This window comes from Mirounga angustirostris, unplaced genomic scaffold, assembly GCF_029215605.1.
Source record: "Mirounga angustirostris isolate CCGP_5_RB_7025 unplaced genomic scaffold, mMirAng1.0.hap1 SCAF_12, whole genome shotgun sequence".
NCBI lineage: Eukaryota > Metazoa > Chordata > Mammalia > Carnivora > Phocidae > Mirounga > Mirounga angustirostris.
In genome coordinates, this window is record NW_026991720.1 from 106,315,703 (window position 1) to 106,323,491 (window position 7,789).

The following is a 7,789-nucleotide window of genomic DNA, read 5'->3' on the forward strand; positions in this document are numbered from 1 at the left end:
CAGTTTTAGGATAGAAAGGATTCACTGAGTATGTACACTTTTGAAAATTCTCTTTGTGTTACCTAATAAATTTAGTATTCTCTGACTTTAAACTTCCTTTTACCTCCTGCCATTCCAGCATCTTTATAGAGAAGTTGAAACCTAATTTCTGTTTCACCAGGTAGTCTGATGATCATCCTTTTTTTTTTTTTTTTTTTTTTTTTTTTTTTACCAAGATGCAGCTCCTACAATTATTGCTAAGTTATGTTAAGTTCATAAATTTTTTTCGCCTTTAATAATTAAGGAAACAATACTGGTGTTGATGAAGATATTATAAGGGAGTAATGTCATGCAATAAACATGTACTGTAAGTTTCCTTCCTCATTTTGGGGGATAAACAACTAAAAGAAAAAAGAAAAACAAAGCACTTCCTTTTTGTGGACATCTATAGATGTTAAGATTGCCAGAAGCAAATCCCAGGAATAAGATCAGTATTTTCATTGCATCTTAAATGTAAAACCTTCCTTTGGGAGTTCACTGTGTTCTGTGGTTAAGTGGGTGTGCTTAATCATTGTGGAAATTCTGATCAGTTGAAATAAAAAATCTTGATGCAATAACAGTGGTTTTGCCACTTCTGGTTGTTTGAGATGGATCTGTCCCATGTCAGTCGGGGTCTTAGTGTGTGTTGCCACCGTTCACAGGTAAAGCAGAAATTCTCTTTAAACCAGCAAATTTCTGCTTTTTATTTTTAGAATAAATCATCAGGGAAATGAGGAGAGGATGCTTTTGCTTTGGGTTGCGGTCACGAACTGATTAATTTAGTGTCTCTGGCACACCTAAAAACCATACATTTCAGTTGTGATCTCGGTGGCATATTTGTTTGCTTGGGTTTTATTACATTTGTTACTGCAGATGTTCGGTTGAGCGAGTAGGTCATTCCTGTGATTTTTTTTTTTTTTTTTTGGTAATTTGAGCTTTTTACCTGCAGTGTTTGAGAACTCGGCATTCTTGTTTTCTTCAAATACTGATTAAAATAAAATGCTATAAAATGTGTTGTGAAACATTTTAATTACCTTCCCATGTCTTTGTTGTACTTGTGTCGAAATGTTTTCACATTCCTTTGGAAGAAAATCTTTGCTTTCATTTTGATTATGTTGCTTATCTTGGAATCAAATAGGTTTTGATATTTTTCTCTTGGAAGGTTTTATATCTTTTGGGGAATATGTAATATAAGGTCTCTAATAAAAGATAAATCTTACCATGTACGTAGTCCTCCAGAGTGCTGCTTAAGTCTTATTTTGTAAACAACAAGAATTAGTACATTTTGAGGGGTAGGGTGGAAGAGTGAGGGTCTGTTCTTTGTTCCTTCAAGAATGAATCACTCCACCTTCTGCCCAGTGCTAGTTGGGAAATACAGTTTGAGAGAGCAAGTGGCAGGCGGCGGTGGTGATGAGTTCGTCTGGGTTTGTGGCCACCTTTGAGTTTGGGGTCTAGGAGCCTTCCGGACAGTGGTGCCTGTGGGGCCTTCTGAGCCAATTGGAGGAGCAGGGTCTGGTCAGATTCCGTATGTTACAGGACAGTAGTGAGAGGAAGACGACACAGGAAGCCAAGAAGTTTCCCGTGAGCTGATCAGGAGGGCGAGCGGGATCCGGAGGCACCCCGCCGGCCCCACCCAGCGCCCAGGGCGGTGGCTTTCAGAGACGTCCTTCAAAGGCGGGAGGTGGGGCGGCTGAAGGACAAATACGCCGCAGGATCCTGTGGGTTAGCCGGGCAAGTGAGAACGTGCTAACTGGGGAGTTTGGGCTTGTTTTGGGTGACATAGTACAGAGGCTAGTCAATTTGTAGTATGCATGTGCCAAGCTAAAAAATCGGGAGAGAACTATCCATAAGCATCTCATTAGCATATAAGGAAAATCGTGTTTGGCTCCATCACATTTGATTATCAACACGTCAAAATAATTTGGCTATCAAGACTTGTAAAGAAACACGTAGTTTCGGTAGGTATCTGCTCACAGACTCCCGCGAACCCGTGAGCGGCAACCAAGGGAGCGCGAGCGCGACTGGCCGGCTGAACGGACGGCCGGACGGGGGGTGGCCGAGCGTCAGCAAGGCCCCGGCTGAAGCGGAACGAGGAGATGGATTGTTCCCGGTAAGGAACGGTCCAGGGTCGAAGGAGCTCCAGAGACAGGCAGAGCCAAGCACGAGACGACGTCGTCCAGGATCTGTCTTCATCTCCTGGGTGCCCCGCTGAGAGAGCGCCCTTAATTATTCAGCCAATGTCCTGGCACTGACGTCACTGTCTTCCTCTGGCTCATGTGCTAATGACCGTGGCCCCCTGGCTGAAGCGGAACGAGGAGATCGATTGTTCCCGGTAAGGAACGGTTGAGGGTCGAAGGAGCTCCAGAGACAGGCAGAGCCAAGCACGAGATGACGTCGTCCAGGATCTGTCTTCGTCTCCTGGGTGCCCCGCTGAGAGAGCGCCTTCAATTATTCAGCCAATGTCCTGGCACTGACGTCGCTTCCTCTGGCTCATGTGCTAATGACCGTGGTGAGGGCGGCGTTCGGCTCGCATGAATCCCACGGAATCGCGTGAGCGAGAAATAGTCCTCCCCCCCGCAACGTGCACACCCATAGAAGGTGGGGTTCTACAACCAGAGAAAAGGGCTGGGGACCTTGAATACGAGGTGGACAAAATACAGTAGAAACACATCGCGGAGAAAAACCAAATACGCAGATCGGAAGGAAGCAGCTCACCCAGTTTCAGTTCCAGGAAGCTCCGTAGAAGACACAGATTTGAGACAGTTCTTAAAAGATGCATTTGATTCGAACAGAGACAACACGTGCGTTCCTTGGAAAAGACAGAATAAGGAAAGATAGTAACAGGAGGCGTAGAGAACTAGAGATAGTTTCCTCTGCCTGGAGCAGCGCCACCCAGTAAAACTTTCTTTAATAAGGGCAAGTTCGTCATCCATGGGCTGTCCCATAGAGCAGCCACTAGCCACCTGTGGCTTTGAGCATTTGAGATGTAGTAGTGCAACTAAGGAACTGAATGTCTTATTTTAGCTTAATTAAATTTAGCAACATGTAGCCACTGTTTCAGTACCGGTCTGTACATGGTATGCACAGGACAGTAGTAGGAAATACAACTAAATATGTAAGTTAAGGTCACTTGTGCTAGAATCCTGCTACTGAGTGTGGTTCTCAGACCAGAAGCTGTGACATGACCTGGAAACTGGTTAGACAAGCAGAATCCCAGGCCCCACCTCAGACCTCCCGAGTCACAATCTGCACTTTACAAAGATCCCTAGAGGATTCACATGCACACTAAAGCACTGGCCTAGAACATTCCCAGGGAGTAATTTCTCTCTGCTCTTACCGAACTTTTCCAAGTAGCTCTTGACCGTAACTCCTATACCTCACAGTCTCTAGGAAGCATCCCATAATACCTGTCTACTTGTCCCACTGCCACCCAATTCCAAGTCACCTTCGTGCACCTGGGACTCTGCCTTACAAAAGAGTTGTAAGAGGGCTCCTGCCCCTTATGTCTCTTTTTTTTCACACAGAAGCCAGAAAATAAAAGAAAGTAAAATTTGAAAAATATCTTCCCTCTTGAAAACTGTGTGTTTCCCGTTACACCTGGAATAACATACAACCTTTCACCATGGCCAGAAGCCCTGCCTGGCTTGGTCCGTGTCCTTCTCCTTCATCTCAACTCTGAGAAGGGGGCGAGGGTGTTTAAGAAATTCTTTCCCGACCCAAATCAGCTTTATCTCCCACCACGCCCCCTTCTGACTGTTGTCTAGGATCCTTATGGGTCTCTAACATGCCAAGATTATCCCTCTTGGGGGCTTTGTACTTGTTCCTTCTGCTTCAAACTTGCTCTCAAATCCTCCCCTGGCAGGCACCTTATTATTCTGGTTTAATTCAAGCATCATCTTCTCAAGAATCTTCCTTGACCAGCCAATTTAAACCAGTCCCACCTCCACTCCCTCACTGAGTATTTTTATTACACTGCTTCCTTTCTGCTTAAACAGAGTCAAATTTGAAATGATGTAGTTTGCCTTCCCCACCAGAATATAAGCTCTCCTGAAGGCAAGAACCCCAGCATTTATTCAGCACTGCATCCTCACACTTGGAACAGCAGGCGTTCGGAAGATATTTGTTCAATAAATGAATGAAAATATGTGTACCACCAGTAAATGTTGTGAAACAAGAATTATAATTTTCAGAATTACAATTTTTCCAAATCCCTTACATCTTAATCTGCTCATGTTATTTTCCTGCTCAAAAGCCTTCAGGAAGTTCCCATTACCAGAAATTAAAGTATAGAGGTTTCAAACTGCATTCCTAATCTCCCTGAAGTATGTGACCTCCTTATGGAAGATACTGTCGTTGCTTAATGACCAGTCATTGCCCCTCTGCCTTCCATGCTAATAAACCCTGATTTTATTCATAATCAGATACCCAGGAGCTTCAGGATGTGAATTGTTCTTGATCTAAATTAGTCATGAGAATTTTCTTCTCCAGGCTGGATGATGAATTTAGGAATTGGCATGTGACACAATTTTGGCCAATGGGAAGTCAGTTGGGGACTCATGGGGGAGGCCTCCTTCCTCTTCAGAAGGAGGGAGCATCTTACCCTCAGAGCGCAATGTTTAAAGGTAGTATTGGTGTAAGTGTTGATGCTTGGGCTGCCCCAGCCACTTTTGCAACCTTGCAGTGGCAAGCCTGAGGACAAAAGTCAACTAGACGACCAAGTCAAAAATGAGTAGAGCCTGGGTCCCTGATGATATTGAGCAGCTGAATGAACCAACTCCAACCTTCTCGTTATGTGAAATAATGCCACCTTGCTAAATGTTTAAGCCATTTGAGCTTAGTGTTTTGTTAGAAAGAGCTAAAAACACTTAAACTGGTGGTTCTCACCACTGCCCCAGTGCTGTGCTTTCTCCGTTAGGTACTTTCCTGGACGGGGGCGTGTGTACTTGCACAACTAAGACTCGGTCGTAGTAGGTTCCTCAGAACACATCCTCTTACATTGTCCCTGCTGCTCCCACCACCTTGCATATTTTGCTCAATATGTTTAATAAAATTGTGTTTAATTAATTATATCGTGAAGGAATTTTTTTCAAATGTAAGGAAGAAGAAGGTTTTAAAAAAATGATAAGTGAGTTAAGGATGTGTGTACTAGCAACTTGCCCAAAGATTGCAAAGTTCCTTTGGCACAGAGTCAGATTCACTTCAAGTGTGGGATTGGGGCTGGCTCCTGTGTACCGAGATGAACCTTCCAAATGTCAAACAAAATCTGGAAGGCAGAGGAGAAAAGGACCAAGGGGTTGGGGTGGGAACAACGAGTCAATGGGACTAGCTCCTTTGAAGTACGCCAGCTAACGCTTTAAATATTTTAATATTTTTTTCCCAATAAATGTCTATCATTGAAAGATTATAAGTGAATTTCTGAATCTCCGAACAGGCAAAGGAGGGAAATTGGAAGAGTGCTGTTTAAAAGGGCATATTTTAAGGGCTTTGGATGGAGCCTAGTGTTCTTGGTTCCCATGCTCCATATAGCTTCCCAATTTTTTTATTCACAGGCTTAGCCTTGGGGCTCATTTTCTGGTCCCAAATCTGAGTAGCGTTGCTACCAAGCAGGATGTGTCTCTAGGGTCTGGATGTATAAAACTCTTCACTAAACCAAAGGTAGCCTTCGTTGGTTGGCTTTCAAAGCATGATCTGAAGTTTCAGCAAGGTCTTTGTTTTGGTCCAAAACTCCCCTCTGGAGCAAAAGATCAGAGCACTTGCTTTTCTTGAGACAGATTTCCTTGCCACACACAGGACTGAAATCATTCTGGGCTGCCTGTATGGAAGTGAGTTTTCAAGGAAAAAATTTGACTCATTCATTTGTCTTCCTAAATGGATTTTTTAAGTGCAGTTAATAAGATTACTTTGAAGTTAAAATCTATTTTCTTAGGTAAAAACTACAAATTAATCCCATTTAATTTATGGGGCTCCCCTTAATAGAGCCTGAAAGTAATCTGTTTTAGATTTTGCACTGAGCTTTCAATAAACATTAACTGAAGTTGTCATTTGGGCAGGGTACCTGTGCTAGGCTCCGAGGGAAAAGGATTTTAATAATCTTACCCTGTGGTCTAGTAAAGGAGAGAAGAAATCCTGTATGGAGTCAAGAAGCCATACGATCAGAGAGCAAGGGAGTCACCTCAGCGCTGACTGCACGGGTGATGGATATTTGGATACAGGGGAAGGAGAGTTGGCTTCTGCCCCGAGTGATGCAGAGGGACAGCAGGGAGGTGGGAGGCTCTGAGCTGAGCCCGGAAGGATGGACGCATATCACCTACCAGGTGTGGGAGAGGAGGTGGCAAGGCACGAACGGCACCAAAAGTAGTTATCTCAAATCTGGCGGAAGTTTCATGAAGGGAAATCACTGGAAGTTAGACTGGAAGTGTCTTTGCTGAATTTAAAGACCCTCTGTAATGTGTATCTAAGCTTTGGACCCCACCGAAGAGGACGGATATGTGGTAGTGTGCCCATGAAGGTTGATCTGTTGGCACATTGAAGAAAGTGAAAGGAAAGAAACACGTGTGTCATTTTCAGGAAACTTTAATGCAATGTCACATAGTTGCCAAAATTGTGAAGAAAAGGACACCTGTATCTCTGATTTTGTGATACTTTTTTTTTAAGATTTTATTTATTTATTTGACAGAGAGAGACAGAGCAAGAGAGAGAACACAAGCAGGGGGAGTGGGAGAGGGAGAAGCAGGCCTCCCGCTGAGCAGGGAGCCTGATGTGGGACTCGATCCCAGGACCCTGGGATCATGACCTGAGTTGAAGGCAGTCGCTTAACCAACTGAGCCACCCAGGCGCCCTGATTTTGTGATACTTTTATTGGAGCCATGCGCTGGTGCATTAAGGCAATTATGAAATGGCTCTAGCTCTGCAGTCGGCGATGGAGCTGTAGGTCCAGGGGCTTCCTCCCACTGGGGCGCACGTGGCTCCAGCTCCCGAGCTCCTGGCGAAGGCCCCGCAGCAGGACATGGAAATGCCTCGAGCTCTGCAGCGGGCTTTGGGTCTGTAGCTGCTTCGGCAGCCGCGTCGACTCTGCAGCGGTGACCGGCCCCGGGGCAGAGGCCAGTTCTCCATCTCGAGATGGTGCCGAAGCAGCAGGAGGAGAGAAGATCACCACCCTGCCAGGGGGATCACCCTGTGCTGATCCCCACAGCCCGTCCCTGTGCCTTCTCAGAGGAAACCGGCCTCCCCCAGCAGCGCTGAGCTGCCTCGAGACCTGGCTCTCGTTCTCGGGCTGCCTCTCACTCTGCCAGTGGTGCCGGATCAGGTGGGAGAACTGGTGTGGAGGTGGCTCTGCTCTGGAATTCACCCCGGAGCTGCTTTTGCCTCCGGAGGGGGACCGCGGGTCGGAGCTGGAGGGGCTCTAGTGTGCGGGGCCCTGGCTCAGGCTCTCGAGCTGCTTCCACGGCTGGCTCGAGTCAGCGCCGGGGCACGTTCTGGTGCGTCAGATGGTTCGAGATCTTAGCTGCCCCACGGCTCGTGCAAGGTCTCGTGCTCGAGGTGCTCTAGCTCTGTATCGCCCACTTGCTGACCGTGGGTGAGATGCTGACCCACCGGTTAGGCTGGGAGCTCCGAGGGCAGGGAGGGTGTCTGGGGGTCCCTTCTGCATTCCAGCGAATAGACACAGGTGTGGGTGATGCCCGCGTGGAAGAAAGCGTTAACACAAGAGTCTGTGGCCCAGACCTCTCATGTGTAACAACATACCCCGCATGCCGGGGCTGCTGGGGGAATC